This window comes from Hypanus sabinus, chromosome 2 (genome assembly GCF_030144855.1).
Source record: "Hypanus sabinus isolate sHypSab1 chromosome 2, sHypSab1.hap1, whole genome shotgun sequence".
Classification (NCBI taxonomy): Eukaryota; Metazoa; Chordata; class Chondrichthyes; order Myliobatiformes; family Dasyatidae; genus Hypanus; species Hypanus sabinus.
The window spans coordinates 82558772-82577373 of record NC_082707.1 but is presented as its reverse complement, the minus strand read 5'-3'; the positions used below and the strand labels follow the sequence as shown (position 1 = coordinate 82577373).

The window sequence follows — 18602 nt, the reverse complement described above, 5'->3', positions numbered from 1 at the left end:
CACCCACTTCCTCCTCACTCAGCCTCCTTTGGAAGTTTTACCTGTAGCTACATTCTCCAATTAAAAAACAAGGAGAAAGACCACACAGGTTTCAGTTTCAGTTGCTACCTTTATTTCATAGTTCACACCATCTGCTTTAATCGCTACTTGCTGCTTTTGCTTTGATTTGGAAATATACAGTGACCAAGAGACAGTTTTGACATGGAGAAGTATATTACTCCAGTGGAGAGTGGGTTGAAGATGGATTTGTGTGGTTGCATTCAGAAAAGTGACCTTTTCACTGCATGCATTAAGTAGTCCACCCCTACTCTGTTCAGGAAGCAATAGTTATCTATTATTAAACATTATATTGATCACCTGTCCAAAGTTTCAGTATTGTTTTGATTTTAACATTAGATCCATGAGTTCCCTGGAATCGACTAACCTCAGCAGTAAAGGGGCGAGCGGCAGCAACGAGTAGCTGGAAGAAGCCATGACCTAGAACAAATAACACCGTAAGAAAATACGTTACTTCATAAATAAACAATGTGAATAAGAAATTGTACAATAAGAAAGAAATGTTAAGGCCTGTTACAGGATAAGAACAAAACCTATGTGTGGAGGCAAGACATTTGTGTTTGGCTCTTAATGAATAGTTTGCAAATATCTTCAAAAAGAGGGGGTATCACCCAATGTAAGAGGAGAAATATAAAAATTGGGCCTAGGGTTAATATAATGAGACAGACAATTTAAGGAGTTAATTATATTTGGTCATAGTTAAGTCACAAAGACGTAAAGAAGTGTATGCAAGACTAATAAACAAGTCAGGGACAAAACAGAGAAAATACTGACCACTGGTTTCTAATCCTTCTTGGTTACCTGTAAGTGCTGGTGAAAGAAAGGCCATTAATGGGGTACTGATATTTAAAGAGGAAACGATAGACTAAATGGAATTTTAATTCAACATTTCAATGGGAAAATTATTCAAAAACATTCTTCTGAGGAACAGCATTAACCATTGTTAGAGAGTTGCAAATTAATCAAGGCCACTTAGTATAAGTCTGTTGACAGAAATTTGTGCTTAACTGATGTGATTTTTTTCTAAAGAGTTAACAAGATACTGTATGTAAACAAGTTTAACATGTTGTTGAAGTGCACATGGATCTTATGAAAATCTTGAAAACCAAGGTAATGGAACAAGATGTATTCAAAATTGGCTTAGTGGTAAGGAGCAAAGAGTTACAGTCAATAATATTTTTATGACTTGAAGGTTGTAGAAGATGACCACAGTGTATGGTAGCATACTCTGTAAAATGGAAGTGCATATGGGAATGAGTCACCTGCCACTCATATCCAACTCGTCACCTGGAGCCTATTGAAACCCAGTTCTCATCTGTGGTCTTTGTTCACCCATCAAATAAGCCAGCTGCAACCAGTTGCTCCTAGCCTTCAGTTATTTTGTCACCCATGGTACTTAGATTATGTTCTCATGGCTCATCCCTCATGGCTTGCTATTTTGCAACTTATTAGTAAAGTATTGTTTACTGCTAAATCGTTTCCACTGCTCTGCTCTTGGGTCAAGCCTCCTCTTTATTTCCTGACTGGATGAGTAAACTCGCGATTGACCCAGCAGAGTATATTCGTTTAAAGGAACACATCAGTTGAAATGAGCACACAATCCAGAAGCAGCCATTCTCAACCAATTCTCCATCTCAGTACATCAGCCCCACGCCGGTAAACCTCTTTCCTCAAAGCCTCGGATTTCAGTTCCTGTATGCTTCGACGGATTCCCAACCCAGAGCCCCAACTTCTTGTCCCAGTGCATCTTACACTTCGAGCTCCAGCCATCTCAGTATCTTACGGACTAAGCCAAAGTTCAAAGTAAAACTTATTATTGAAGTACATATATATCACCATATACAACCCTGAGATTTTTCTTCTTGTGGGCATACTCAATAAATCCAAAAAACATAAAAGGATCAATGAAAGACTGCACCGACAGGGCAGACAACCAGTGTGTAAAAGACAACAGAATGTGCAAATAAAAAACAAAAGAAAAAAATTAATATTAATAATAATAACAATAACAACACCGGAACACCAAATAGCAATAGCAACACCAGGGACAGCCAACAACAGCAGCAGCAGCACTAGGGTGGATGGGATGTGATGACAGCTCCGACCACCGACAACAGGGGGCAGCGTTTGGAGAGCTCACTGGATGGTGAACTGCTCAGCCAAATGGCCTCGGAGGACAGGTGAGGAGCTGGGGCTTGGTTTTGGGCTCCGAGGGATGGTCTGGGATTCTGGAATATATGGTGCAGGGAGAGGACATTTATTGCTATAAAATCAGCCATGCTTCCCCCACTCCCGCCCCTACCCTGGTCAAGAAACAAATCCAGGCACATTTGTATCCATATTGGGTGTTGCTGTGGATACAGCTGAAACCTGGCTTTAGGTATAAAAAGCAACACCCTTTTGCTTTAGAAATGGAGAGATGTCTATGGAATAGAGTGATACAGCCAATGCTTGAAGCTGGCGCTGGACATGACAGCAAGCAAACTGCTAGTGGTCCACTGTGAATAGGTGAGCAGGCACCAGGAAACCTGAAAAAGGTACAGCTGGTGTTCAAAGTTGCCCACCAAAATTATAAGCTGCGACTGCTGCAGGTGTTTCTCTGGGGAGCAGTCCACTTACATTTGAGACCACTCGAGCAGTGATGAGAAGAAAGTCACACATGAAATGGTCATTAGAAGTAAACACATTCGTAATGTGTGTATAATATCAAGTAACAGAACTTAAGTGATAGCATACAGGAACAAACTTTATCAACAGTTTATAGCACAGTATCCCTTTGTACAAGTAAATGCACAATGAATACAGATCACTGTAATTACAGTAAAAAAAACTTAATCCCTATAGACATGTTAAACCAAATAAAACATGAAGTTGTATAAGAAATAGAAAGAGACCAACCTAAACACCAAGATAATACCATGCAAGAAAATAATGAAGTTGCAACCCACTGAAGCAATGATGAAAATACAATTATTTCAACTGCTTCACAATCAGACATTAACAGCAACAATACAGCTGAAGAGCCTTCACAGAATGCTGATGACAAAGCTAAGCTCACAGACAAAACGCCACTAGAATAGTCTGAAAGTTCCCAGCAATTGAGAAATGAGTGTGTTTGGCTATGCCCATACCTTGGGTTTTACTAGCTTGAGCTGAGAAAAAAGTAAAAAATGTAACAATAGTAATAATAATCCTACAAACTAGTTTGCAACTGATTCATCATTACAGATAGGACAATCCATAATAATATTACAGGATAAACAAGCAAGAATAACTTAATTAATTGATATATCTATTCCAACCACTCATAACATAACAAAACCAAAGCACCAGAAATATGCTGAATTGAAAGACTATGGAACATGAACAGGGTATACATTGTCCCAATAGTAATATCATCCCAATGTCACTACACAATTGCATTAAACAAATAGGGCTACACAGCAATATTTATGTAAGTATTCAGAAAGCCACTATCAAAACCCTACTGGAATGGCTCAAAAGTTCCTAGCAATTGAAAAATGAATGTGTTTGGTTATGTCCATACCTCTGGTTTTACCAGCTTGAGCTGAGAAAAAAAAACAATAAATATCGAGAACATTAGGTGATGAGTCCTTGTGAGTCCTTGAAAGTAAATCCATATGTTGTGGGAACGTTTCAGGTAAGGGACAAGTGAAGGTGAATAAAATTATCCCCTCTGGTTTCTCTCTTCGCAAACTTGTAAGGAAGTAGAGGTGCTGTTGTACTTCCTTCATACTTAAATGCAAGACTGCCTTCGTTATTTCTCTAAACTCTGCGAGCTCTGGGCTGGGCTGCTGACTGGGATAATAAGACCCCTATACGCAACAGATATGAGGATTGCACCACTGAGGTGTGCCGGTTTTTAACCATTTGGGAAGTGGAAAGGATCAGATACTTTGCCTGCATCAAGGCTCACAATCGGTGCTGGATGACTCAGGACACTCGTGGCGGAGTGCGGCTGGAGTTCAGAAGCATTGCTGGCCCATTACCATCACAGCCTCTCAGAGCTTTTGAAAGATGAGCTGTCTACCCAGGAGATGTCACCAACCTTGAAAGGCCATCCATATTGACAAGTGTCTTATGCGACAACCCTCCATATCATCAGCCATTCCATTCCCAGAAACATTTCAGGCTGCAGGACCATCATTGGAATGCCTCCAATATGTCCCACAGCATGAGCATTGGTGGAGAAACAACTTGTGTGCTTCCTGTGGAGCATCTGATCACCTAGACATCAAATGCCCACCGCATCTGGGAGTGGAGATCGACCCTCAGACCATTATTCCGTCTCCTCAGTCCTTATTTCGATCATCTCCATCCTGGAGAAACTCCATGAGCCTGCTCCGGTCAACACACCTGACACCTAAATGTACACTTTAGCAGCCGTGTGCTCTGAGGCTCACCTGTGGGCCCATTTCTCATCCCTCTCCAGACATCCAGGCACACAACAGACTCTGAATTTTCTGTGACGCAGGTTCAGCTGGACTACCATGATCACAGATGTATGTATGTCAGTTTGTCACTGCCTGCCTGGATGTCATCATGGGGTTGTCACCATGCCAATGGAGGACTGGTTCTCCAAGGTGGTCCATACCTGAGTTTCCATCAGCTGCTGAAGCAGTGGACCTGGTTACCTCACATGTAGTTCACCTCCATAAACTCATTCAAGATACCATGTCAGACTGGGGCTAACAGTTTATCTTGCACCTTTGCAACCCTTCTTCTCCTTCCTCTGCAACTCAGTAAGTTTGTTCGCTGGCTATCAGCTGCAGGACAATGATCAGTCTGAAAGAACCAACCAACAAGTTTCTGCAATGCTTAGCCACCTCTAACCCTTTCACATAGAAAAAGTATCTGCACTGGGCTGAGCTGTCCCACAATCTACGTACCTTCTCTGCCTTGGGCATATCATCCTTTGAGGTATTTCATGGCTCCCAACCCCCATTGTTCCTCATGGAGGAGGTGCTGTCCATCTGGGCTCTGGTTTGCCTCTGCTGGAATGCTCAAAAGAAGGCACCAATGGACTTCCTAGCTGCCAACAGTGCCTACAGCTGCCAGGCCAACTGCTGGTGTTAACCAGCCATACTGTTCTGGGCTGGGGTCTGTGTCTGGCTGTCCACCCGAGATCTGACCCTGCACACCAACTCCCACAAGCTCTTGCTCCGGTTCATTGGTCCATTCAGGATCACTCATTGCAACCATCCAGTCACTTTCCATCTCCATCTGCTTCTGTCCTTCAGGATCACACCTACTTTCCACAGGTCCTGCCTCAAAATCATTGTCCATGGACCGCTCAACCCACTTGAGCCTGCACCTGTGCAACCTAGGATGGTTCAACGGTTCAATTTAATATCAGAGAAGGTATACAGTATACAAAACGAAACCCTTACTCTTCACCAACATCCACAAAACAGAAAAAACCCGAAGAATGAATGACAGAAAACATTGGAATCTCAAAGCTCCCCCTCCCACACACAACAGCAACAAAAACATCAACCCTACCTCCTCTGCCTTCCTCCACTTGCTCCAGCAAAAGCATCAACCCCAAGCACCCACCATGCAAGCAGTAACAAAGCCCTCAGAGACCATGATCTACAGTCCACCAACAACTACTGTCCATCCCAACACTTGGACATATCAGACAGTCTCTCTCCTCTCAGTAGCAAGGGAGAGAGAGGTATCAATCGGGCCACAGCAAGAGGGGAGACCAACAGCTTGCTGTTTCAATGTTACAATCTGCCACGTCACTTGTCCAAATACCCCCGACTTGAGGATCAGCAGACTCTCACTCATCACTGAGAGAGAGACAGAGAGCTTGTTCAGATGTAGAGGCCTCCCTTCGACAGCAGCATACACTGCCAGCCTACCATCTCCATTTTCAATCTCTTGCGATGCTTCAGATGCTGACACCAGTGAGGAATCAGTTTGCCACGCCCCGAAGGTGCATGTCTTCCAGGCTGCACGGCAAGTTCTGAGAGTGAGAACCCACCACCCTCAAAGAACCGTAGTTTGAGCTGCAGCTGTAGATCATGGACTCTGACAGGACCCCAACCACCTTGAAAAAGAAAAAAAGGGATCACAACTCTTCAAGTTTTAAGGTAGCTATAGATAAACATGGACTTGTAGGAATGTCCTTGTGGAAACTGTAGAGCAAATTATAAGGGCATTAGGCAGGAACTCGGGAGAGTTAATTGAAACAGATGTTTTCACATCTGGCATGTGGAGTGTGCTTGAAGTCCACTGCACAGAGTACAGGGCAGGTATGTTCCAGACAGAAGGAGGACAAAGATGGCAAGGTAAGAGGTTGGATGTCGATGGAGGTGATGAATTTAGTCAAGAAGAAGAAGAAAATGTATGCAAAGCTTAGGGAGCTAGGATCAAACATATCCCTGGAGGATTATAAAGAAGACAGAAAAAAACTCAAGAAGGAAATTAGAAAAGCCAGAAGTGGCCAGGAAAAGACCTTGGCAAGTAGGATTAAAGCATTCTATACATAGAGTACATCAGTAGAGCAAGAGCATTACTAAGGAGAGGTGGGACAGCTCAAGGATAAAGGGGGGGGGACATTCACCTGGATGCAAAGGATGTACATATATGAGTTAATAATGAATAATTTACATGAATATTTATCAAGGAGAAGGACATGGTTGAGAGGGTGATCATTGCTGATTGTATTAATACTAGGGCATTTTGAAGGAAGAGGTAGTGTTGGGTCTATTAAAGAGCATTAAGGTGGATAAGTCCCCAGGACCTGATGTGATATAATCCAACTTAATGACAGAGGCAAGTGAAGAGATTGCAAGGGCCTTGACCAATATCTTTCTGTCCTCTTGAGCCCCAGGAATGGTGAGTAGATAACGTTGTTCCATTGTTCAACAAGAGAACCAGGGATAATTCTGGAAACTATATTGGTACAGAAGTTCTGGAGAGAATTCCTAGGGATAGGATTTGAGCATTTGGAAAACTATGGCTTAATTATGGAGACCCAGTATGCTTTGTCTGGGGCAAGTCATGTTTTGTTAACTTGGTTGAGTGCTTTGGATAAGGTAATGAGAGTGATTGATGAAGGTAGAGCTGTGGATGGTGATCACATGGATTTTAGTAAGGCATTTGACAAGATCCCTCATGGGAGACTCATCCAGAAGATTAAGATGCATGGGATCAATGGTGAATTGGTCATTTGGATTCAAAGCCGGTTTGCCTATAGAAGGCAGAGAATGGTGGTCAAAGGGACTTATTCTAGCTGGAGATATGTGATTAGTGGTGTTCCGTAGGGACCTCTGCTGTCTGTGATGTATATACGTAAATGACTTAGATGAAAATGTACTCTAGATGAGTGGGTTAGTAAGTCTGCAGATGATATGATGATTGGTGGTGTTGTGGATAGCAGAGATGACTGACAAAGAACACAGTAGGATATAGATCTGTTGTAGATATGGTTGGAGAAATGGCAGCTGGAGTTTAACCCCGCCAAATGTGGAGTGTTGCACCTTGGTAGGTTAAATGTAAAGAGACCATACACTGTTTAGGGCAAGACCCTTAAAAATGTTGAGGAACAGTGGATAGGGTTGATAGGTTTGTTAAGAAGGCATATGACACGCTTGCTTTTATTGGTCAAGGCTTTGAGTTCAAAAGCCAGAAAGTTTTATAATACTGTCGCTTTATAATACTTTAGTTAGACCACATCTAGAGTATTGCATGCAGTTCTGGTTATCCAATTATAGGAAGGATATCAAGGCTTTGGATAGGGTACAGGAGAGGTTTACCAGGATGCTGCCTGGATTAGAGGGCATGTGCTATAACAAGAGTTTGGATAAACTAGAGTTGTTTTCTCTGGAGTGGTGGAGGTTGAGGAGAGATCTGAGAGAGGTAACACACAAAATGTTGGTGGAACGCAGCAGGCCAGGCAGCATCTATAGGGAGAAACGCTGTTGACGTTTCAGGCCGAGACCCTTCGTCCTGACGTTGACAGCGCTTCTCCCTATAGATGCTGCCTGGCCTGCTGTGTTCCACCAGCATTTTGTGTGTGTTGCTTGAATTTCCAGCATCTGCAGATTTCCTCGTATCTGAGAGAGGATTAAGACTATGAGAAGCCTAGATAGAATAACCAGACAGTATATTTTTCCCAGAGCTGAAATGTCTAATACCAGAGGGCATGAGGAGGTAATTTTAAAGAAGATGTGAGGGGCATATTTTCACGCAGACACTTTAGGGACTTTTAGATATGCCCATGAATGTGAAGACAATGGAGGGATATGGACATTATGCAGGCATTAGTGATTAGTTTATTTGGCTATTTGATGACTAATTTATTTGGTTTGGCACAGCACTGTCCCAAAGGGACTGTTCCTGTACTGTACTCTACCGTTCTATGTTCTATGGAAAATCGTGCAAATACATGCAGGTAGCTCGTAGGCCTGGATTGAACCTGGGGCTTTGAGGCAACAGCACTCCAGCTACAATACTGCTGCCCAAAGGAAATATTGAACAGTTCCTATACTATCAGGATTCAAATCTTCATGAGGGAAGACCCCAATGGTTTCTGGGCTTCAACTACTCTACCACAGCCATTGTGTATTGCCCATTGGATACTAGCTTTGCTCACCCATGTAAAGGAAGGTATGTTGCGCAACATGTGAAAATGTCTATGTGAGTAAGAATATCAAGCAATACCCATAAAATTAGTGTCCTTGAATCACAAGATGAGGGTTGGAGATGGGTCGGTGGCTGTTGTGTTCTCTTCCAGTGTAGAAGCAGTTGAGCCCCAGTTCACCACTTATGGTAGTTACAGGTCCTATTTCATATCACTGAAAAGGATTAGCTGACATAGTTGTTCATTATAGTTGCTTCAGGGGCACTTATCTCAAACCAGCTAGAGTGTCGGGCAGACAATAAAGCTCTCAGCCATGTGGAGGCTTGGCAAAGGATTAAAGCCAGTTCTTCTCATTACACAAGAGAAAATCTGCAGATGCTGGAAATCCAAGAAACACACACAAAATGCTGGAGGATCTTCTCATTACATCACCTTTTCTCACTGAAGTGAATTGGAGTCTTGGTTTGGACCACTGATCTCAGAAGGATTATATACCTTTCCTGAAAAATCAGAAGCTTTTGTTTCTGAACAGGACTCAGTTGGTGAGAGTCCCACTGAGACAGCGTGGGGGTATGAATGTGTCAATTTTGAAAGAACTGCCTGTTGACACAAAGAAAAGTGCTGATATCTGGAAAAAAATTCCTTGAGTTTTAAAAGTATTGTGCAAATGTATTTGGAATACTGAAATAACCAGGCTCTTCACTGAAATACTGGCCAACACTCAAGTGTAAAGATAAGGGTCACCTTAGCCCATGTCTTTCAGAAGTTGTAGCAGTGGATCGGGACACATAACCACCATTACTGCTAATTGGATTAGACAGTCCAAATGCATTTCTGTTTCTTTCACCCTCCAATATGAACTTAACTACAAATGGATGAAATTCATCCTCACTAACTCCCACTGATATATCAGAGGAAAGTTGTAGTCCTCTGTCACTTTAAACTGAAGCAAGCTTTGCATTGGCAAGATTGTGGTAGTGCGCCCGAGGAGTCAATTTCCCTGTGTGACTCAGAAGCAGATACAGTGACAGAGTTGTGAAATTGAGATGAGCAACACTTCCACTTGCACACTCAGAATGAAATTATCTTCTCATTACAGAGCTTTGCATTTTATTGAATTTAGTAGAAGGTCTAACTCGGGCCTGATACCAATGTAACGTGCTGAACAAATAATGAACTTGGATTGATGTTTAGGGTGTTTTGGTTAGGGGTTAAAAAGGCAGGATGAAACATGTCTGAGCTTACCTTGTGACTGTGTTAACAAAATGCTTCATTGTTACACTCACAGCATGTTATGGCTTCTCTTTAACTCAGACATACGGTGGGATGCAAAGTGCAATGCAATGCAGCTTATGAGTGATTGTCAAAAAGCCTGAGTTTCTAATCAGTGGAAATGGTCTTGTCAGCAATAAAAGGGCGAGCAGAGCCAATAAATCAGCAGCTTTGGCTATTGATTGCCTTGATGTGAAAAATGCAAGAACTTGTTATCCGCCTGATGACAAAATGAAAATAATAGTCGTATCTTGCAAGTTCCATGCAGAATGTTGTTCTCAGTTGGACAACTGAAAATGGCCACATAAAGCCAATCAGAAAAGCTTGCACTTTTAGGAAGTGTCTTTGTTTAACCAGCTGAACTGCTCAATGAGTGATTGTTCCAAATGAATTGAAAGTTATGATGACACTCAGTGTTTTTCTCTCTCCTTAAGCTTGATGACAGGACCATTAACCAAGCGACTACAACGATAAGCTCAGACACAGCCACTTGGCACTGTCAGAAGACATGTTAGGTTTGTCAGGGATGCAGCTGCAGAACTGTGCTATCTGCTGCAAGTAGACCAGCAGAGAAAATGGCAGTGACAGTAAATCTCAGCTTTTATGTCTCTTTTATTTCCAGACTCCCCCACAAAATCTCTGCATTAGAGTCAACATGCAAAACACAGATGTATCAAACAGGAGACCAGTACATTCTGTATGGTAGTAGATTATATTTTTCCCAATTGAACAGCAACAACAACACTATCACATTCCCATATTAATGGATGAGAAGTGTAGGGGGACTTCTGATAATTTCTATGTGGGCATTATGCATAAATAGAAAGAGATGTTCTTTTCTCATTTCATACTTGACCAGTGACCGAGGATGCTTAAGCCTTCAGATTAGTTCCTGCTTCCCTTAACTTCCAGAACTAATTATCTGCTACTTTAAGCTGAGGGCAATGATATCACAAATATTATGATTTCTCACTGGAGAAGGAAGAAAAAAAGTGTAAGGGAATACACTTGGAAAATCAAATTCTGGTTGAACATGTAAAGTAAATGGTATGGACCTTAGGAACATTGATATAGAGAAGATACTGGGTTGCAAGTACATTGTTCCCTGAAAGTGGTGACACAGGTGGATAAAGTAATGAAAAATGCATTTGGTATGGTTGCCTTCATCAAAGCACTGAGTATGAAAGGATGGCATGGTTAGCACAGCAGGTAGCAAACGCTTTACAGAACCAGCAAACTGGGTTCAGTTCCATTGCTGTCTGTAAGGAGTTTGTATGTTCTTCCTGTGGGTTTCCTCTGGCTGCTCCAGTTTCCTCCCACATTACAAAGACACAGGGTTAGTATGTTAGTTGATCATATGAGTGTAATTGGGCAGTGGGGGCTGTATTGACAAATAACAACAAAGTTGGACATGATTTTGTGGCTGTACAAAACACTGCTTAGACTGCATTTGAAAATACCATGTACTATTCTGGTCACCACACTGTGGGAGGTTTATAGAACAGAACATTACAGCACAGGACCAGGCCATTCAGCCCACAATTTTGTGCTGAACCAGCTAAAAAGCAAATCAAATACAGCCAAACACTAATCCCTCCGACCTACACCATGTCCATATCCTTCCAACTTCCTCACATCCATGCGCTTATCCAAACCTCACTTAAAAGCCTCTGACATATTTGCCTCTACCATCATACCAGGCAGAACATCCCAGACGTCCACAGCTCTCTGAGTTTTTACTTATCCTTCACATCCCTCTTGAACCTACCCCCTCTTACGTTCAATGAGTGCCTTCGGGTACTAGACATTTCAACCCTAGGAAACAGATACTCTCTGACCACACTATCTACACCTTTCATAATCTTGTAAACCTCTATCAGCCTCTGACACTCCAGAGCAAACAACCCAAGTTTATCCAGTTTCTCGTGATAGCACAGACCCTCCAAACCAGGCAGCATCCTGGTAAACCTCTTCGACACCCTCTCCAAAGCCACAACATTCTTCCTATAGTGAGGTGACCACAGTACAGTACTCCAGATGTGACCTAACCAGAGTTTTATGAAGTTGCAACATAACCTCCTGACTTTTGAACTCAGTGCCTCGACTCATAAAAGCAAGCGTTCCAGAAGCTTCTCGACCTGTGCACCACTTACAAGGAACTAAGAACTGAGATCCCAAGATCTCTCTGCTCAGCAACACTGTTAAGGACAGTGTACAGTCTCCTCATATTTTCCCTACTGAGGTGCAACACCTCACATTTATCTGGGTTAAAATCCATCTGCCATTTCTCTGTCCATATCTGCAACTGGTCTATATCATGTTGTATTCTTTGCCAGTCTTTTACACTATCGAGAACTCCACCAATCTTGGTATCATCCACTAATTTACTAACTCACCCATCTACATTTTCATCCAACTCATTTATATACATTAGAAACAGCAGAGGTCCCAGCACAGATACCTGTGGAACACCACCAATTACAGACCTCCAGTTCAATAAACCCCTTCTATCACTACGTGTTGTCTTCTATACGCAAGCCAGTTCTAAATCCAAACAGCCAATTTGTTGCTGATCCCATGCAGCTTAATCTTCTGGATTAACCTCCCATGAGGGACTTTGTCAAACACTTTACTAAAATCCATGCATAAAATACCCTCCCCTTATCAGTCTCTCTCATCACCTTGTCAAAAAACTCAACCAAACTGGTAAGACATGACCTGCCACGCACAAAACTATTCTGGCTCTCTCTAATTAGGCTTTGGGTTTCCAAATACTCATATATCCTATCCCTGAGGATTTTCTCCAGCAATTTCCCTACAACTGATGTGAGATTCAGCAGTCTATAGTTCCCAGGATTTTTCTTTGCTCCCTTCTTAAATAGAGATAGAACATCACCCACTCGCCAGTCCTCCGCTGCTCGACTACGGCTAGAGCGGACACAGATATGCTATTCAAGGGTCTAACAATCTTGTCTCTTGTCTCCTTCAATAACCTGGGGTAAATCCCATCAGGCTCTGGGGACTTAGCCTCCTTAATGCTCATTAGGAGGCTCAATGCTTCCTCCTGCTTGACCTCTAAACACCCTAATGTATTTATACACTCATCATGGATCTCCTGATCCTCCATATTCTTTTCCTTGGAAAATACTGAAGCAAAGTACTCATTAAATACCTCATGCACAATCTCTGCACAGTAGAAAGAGTCCTGGAATAAAGAGCTGAAGTTGAATAGCTCACTAGATTGTAAGAGGTTGAGAGGCGACCTTCCTGAGGTTTATAAAAATGATGAGGGGTATAGATAGGATAGATAGTCAAAGTCTTTCTCCCCAGGGCAGGGGAGTCTAGAACTAAAAGCACAGGTTTAAGAAGAGAAGAGAGAATTTTAAAGGAAACCTGAGAGTTCAACTTTATACACAGAGGGTTGTGAGTATCTGGACTGAGCTGTCAGAGGAAGTAGTGCAGGAAGATACTAGTACAATTTTTAAAAAGCATTTTGACAGGTACTTAGTGAGAAAAGGAATTGGATTTAATGGGCCTACTGTAGGCAAATGGAATTAGAGCAGAGAGGCACTATGGTCATCATGGACTTTGTGGGCTGAAAGGCTCGTTTCTATGTTGTATGTTTCCAGCATTCTATGTTGTCATTTTGTACTTTGGTTTATTGACTAACAATGTAATTGCTCATTAATAATTTCAGTTACCTGAGCATTCATGGAAAGCATCCCCGTCTAATTAAGAGTTGCACTATAATGCTTTGCATTTTGCTGCAGCAATAATTCTTCATTTGAGCTTATGCTTTAAAATAACAGAACCTTCCTTATTAAACAGTTTCCAAAAGAGTGATTCTGAACACTATCAAGTTGGCACGTCTTGTTATTTTTAAATGACATTTTCAAACTAATAATAGGTAATGTATTAAAATACATTAAATCAAACAATCATGGACATCTGACAATAATATAGCTATAAATACTTTATGTGCAAATCAAGGGTATTTTGGGATAATTATAAATCATCAATTTAATCAAGGTTTTGAGACTGGTTAGATGTAGAATAATAACTAACAAACAGCAATTAGTGGGTTACAAATTAATAGAGGAGTTCAGCCAATTATGCTGAGGATAATATAAACTCAGGAGGGAATACAAGTAGTAAATTTAACAAGGACATTCAATGGTATCATATACCATGAAGATGAGTCTCAAAGTGATTTATATTGCTTTCCAAATATCAGGATGAAATTACTGTCAATGAAAGTGCTCCTGACAATTTTCAATCCATTTAAGCTGTGGGCAGAGAGTGGGGGTGTGTGACTGTCATGGCAGATGTTGGTAGGAAGAATGCTTTATGTAATCAATATGTTCATTGTTATATCAGTTGATTGTCTAAAATCAATTTTACCCACTAATATTCTACCATGTTAACCACCTGCATGTATTGGGGAGAGGGACTCAAACCTTTTGACAGCATACTCACATTACATTTGTCTCTTCAGACTTTTTAGTATGATTAATTTTAAAACTAGAGTCATAGAGTCACATAGCACAGGAATAGATCCCACAATACACCACACCTATGTCAACCATCAAGTATGTCGACCATCAAAGTTAGTAGCCTTTTACATCTTGAGGATGCAAATATTCATCCAGAAGCTTGTCGCATGTTGTGAGAATAGTTGCCTCTACTAACTTCTAAGGCAGAGTGCTCCAAGTTGCAACCACCTCCTATGTAAAAAAAAATTATTTCTCAGAGCCCCTCAAATCCATGTCCTCTGATATTAGACATCTACATTGTGGTCCTGATGGGATGCATCCCAGGGTGCTGAGGGAATTGGCGGAGGGTATAGTGGATGCGTTGGTAATCATTTACCAAAATTCTCTAGACTCTGGGCATGTCCTGGTGGATTGGAAGACAGCAATTGTCACGGCACTTTTTAAAAAAGGATGTAGGCAAAAGACAGGCAACTATAGGCCAGTTAGCTTAACATCTGTAGGGAAAATGCTTGAAGCTGTCATTAAGGAAAAAATAGTGAAACATTTAGAAAAGAATGGTTCCATTAGACAGATGCAGCATGGATTCAGAAAGGGCAGGTCCTGTTTGACAAACTTACTGGAGTTCTTTGAGGACTTAATGAGTGCAGTGGATAGAGGGGAACAGGTGGATGTTATATAGTTGGATTTCCAGAAGGCGTTTAATAAAGTGCTGCACAGAAGACTTTTAAATAAGATATGGATGCATGGAGTCAGGGGAAGTGTATTGGCATGGATAATGGATTGGTTAACCCGGGGGTCGGCAACCCGCGGCTCCGGAGCCACATGTGGCTCTTTTACGTCTGTGCTGCGGCTCCCTGTTGCTTTGGGAAATAATTGGTTGTGGCGACCCTTTTCCTGGCACATCCGAACCGACTCACAATAAGATAGCCTACGGGGGTTTGCGAGCACAGAGCTTTGGAGCCTCTGCGCCATGGGGGGGGGCAGGTTGAGGGAGGCTTAAAAGTGAGGCTGAAGATTTCGAATAAAGTTTTTTTCCTTCGACTGCAGTTACCGACTCCGTGTCGTAATTTTAGCACTGCGTGTAGCACACCGCTACATGGTCAGTATTTAATTAATATGTATTTTATGTTAGTTTGTTAGTTTTTGAAATGTAAATCTAAATTTGAAGATTATGGTGATCTTGTACAATCTAAATAAGACGTTGTGGCGACCCATTTCCTGACACATCCGAACCGGCTCACAATTAGCCAGCGTTCAGGCTAAGGGAGATAGCCTACGGGGGTTTGTGAGTACGTGTCTTTTGCAGCATCCGCGCCCATGGGGGGCGGGTTGAGGGAGGCTTAAAAGCAAGGCTGTTTAGTTCGAATAAAGCTATCTTTGACTGCAGTTTACTGACTGCGTGTAGCAACCGCTACAACGTGTTTTTATCGCTGGCTGTCCAGAGGGGAGGTGCTGAAACGCTTTGTCGCGCGTCTGGAAGAAGTGAAAACTTTCCTGGGCAGCAAAGGGCTCAACTTTCCTGAGCTGGAACAGCCAGAGTGGCTGGAAAAGCTACACTTCATGGTAGACATGACAGCGCACCTGAACACGCTGAACACAGCTCTTCAACGGGGTAAGGACGTACAGCCCTGCACATGTTGGAGGATGTTTTGCATTCGAGCGCAAGTTGACGTTGCTTGCCAGAGATTTACAGAAAGGCACATTGTCTCACTTCCCCAATTTGAGAGAGTTCAAACAATGTCACGACATGATAAATTCGGAGTATTTACATTCTGCAATCATCGCAATGCAAACATCGTTTGGGAAACGCTTCTGTGAGTTCAGAGAGGAAAAAAACACATTATCCTTCCCGGTCACTCCCCTAAGCATCGATCCATCCCTACTGAATACGACTGCATTGTCAGGTGTGAGTCAACCTGAAGAAGTATGATAAATATTTTAATTGCGTATTATTTTACGTATATTCATATGTTTTCATTGTTCAGTGAAATAGTCCTTTTATTTTTCAGGTTGACAGCTGGCTGACGTTATTTTTGGTTTGCTGCTGGTGGCAAATTTAAGTTTGGCGTTTTTCATAAATACAAGAAGGACTCAAATAGACGTTGAGTATTTTACTTAAAAGTAACCTTCAACCCAACGTCTTTTTTTCGGAGTTCAAAATGTTTTTGTTGCATGCAGAAATGTAATTTCGTTTTCTCTGCAGGAGTTCATCAATTTCATAAATGCAACACATTATAGTTTATTTATACATAGCATAAAGGCAAAACAAAACGTTGTATGCAGTGTTATTTCATTTTAAATGTCAAACAGGTTTTGCGGCTCCCAGTGTTTTCTTTTCTGTGGGAAACGGGTCCAAGTGGCTCTTTCAGTGGTAAAGGTTGCTGACCCCTGGGTTAACCAATAGAAGGTAGAGAATTGGTATAAATGGGTGTTTCTCTGGTTGGCAGTCAATGGTGAATGGAATGCCACAGGAGTTGGTTCTGTTTACCACTTACTTTGATAATTTGGGAGAGCAGGCTGAGTGTAGTGTAGAAAAATTTGCTAATGACAGTAAAGTGAGTGGAAAAGCAAATTCTACAGAGGATGCGGAGAGTCTGCAGAGTAATATAGATAGGTTAAGTGAGTGGGCCAAGGTCTGGCAGATGGAATACAATGTTGGTAAATGCAAGATCATCCACTTTGGAAGGAATAATAGAAGAGCAGATTATTATTAAATGGTGAAATTTTGCAGCATGCTTTGTGCAGAGGGAGAGCTTGTACATGAATTGGAAAACGTTGGCTTGCAGGTGCAACAGGTTATTAAGAAGGCAAACGGAATGTTGGCTTTCATTGCTAGAGGGATTGAGTTCAAGAGCAGGGGGGTCATGCTGCAACTGGTGAGGCCACACCTGGAGTGCTGTGTGCAGGTCTGGTCTCCGTACTTGAGGAAGGATATACTGGATTTGGAAGCAGTGCAGAGGAGGTTCACCAGGTTGATTCCAGAGATGAAGGGGTTAACTTATGAGGAGAGATTGAGTTGCCTGGGGCTATACTCTCTGGAATTCAGAAGAATGAGTTGGGATTTTATAGAAATATATAAAATTTTGAAAGGGATAGATAAGATAGTAGGAAAGTTGTTTCCATTGGTAGGTGAGACTAGAACTAGGGGACATTGCCTCAAGATTTAGGGGAGAAGATTTAGGATAGAGATGAGGAGAAACTGTTTTTCCCAGAGAGTGGTGAATCTGTGGAATTCTCTGCCCAGGGAAGCAGTTGAGGCTTCTTCACTAAATATATTTAAGATACAATTAGATAGATTTTTACATAGTAGGGGAATTAAGGGTTATGGGGAAAAGGCAGGTAGATGGAGCTGAGTTTATGGACATATCAGCCATGATCTTGTTGAATCGCGGTGCAGGCTTGTTGGGCTGGATGGCCTACTCCTGCTCCTATTTCTTATGTTCTTATGAGAAAGGTTACTCACATTCTATCCATCTGTAGCCATCATAATTTTGATTACCTCTGTCAGTTTCTCTCTCCTTCAGCCTGCTCTGCTTCAAGGAAAACGAACTCAGCTTATCCACTGTTTTCATAGAACTGAAGTATTCTATCTCAGGCAATATTCTGGCATAGCTCCTCTGTACCCTCTTCGGAGCACCTCCCTTTAGTACGATGACCCGAGCTGTGCACAATATTCCAGTTGTGCCTAACCAATGTTGTGTGAAATTGTGCCAAGAATTCTCCGAGATTTTATATTCTGTGCTCTGGCTGATAAAGGCAAGAATCAATCATTCCTTCTTCACTATCTACATGTTCACCTTTATGCCCACTAAGTTATTGAAGACTTACGACTTCCTGTTAAATCATAGGTTCTACAGTTTTACCATTTAAGTAAAATCGCCATCTACAATGTCTTTCTTGTTGGTAACACAGATGAAACTTCTTTGTTTAAGGACACGCCCTCGTCCTTGGAGTCTAGCTCCATGCACAGTTTGCTGCTTTGGTTCCTAATGGATCCATTCTTTTCCTGTTTACCTTCTTGCTATTAATGTGCTTCAGATTTTTCTTAGAATTCTCCTTAACCTTCTCTGCAGTTAACATTTTATGACCCTTCAATGCTTCCTAATTTCTTTTTAAGTGCCTTTGCACACACACTCTATGTTCCTGAAAAGCCTCCCCATTATCAC

The 18602-nt window shown here is 41.9% G+C and overlaps 1 long non-coding RNA gene across 1 annotated transcript in view; it reads left to right on the top strand.

The window, feature by feature from the left end:
* Positions 1-437: 437 nt before the first annotated feature.
* LOC132405101 (uncharacterized) overlaps positions 438-18602 on the top strand; it is a 142338-nt gene continuing 124173 nt past the window's right edge. The window contains exon 1 of the long non-coding RNA XR_009515758.1: positions 438-494. This is a non-coding gene — a long non-coding RNA (uncharacterized LOC132405101). The remainder of the gene's footprint in view (positions 495-18602) is intronic.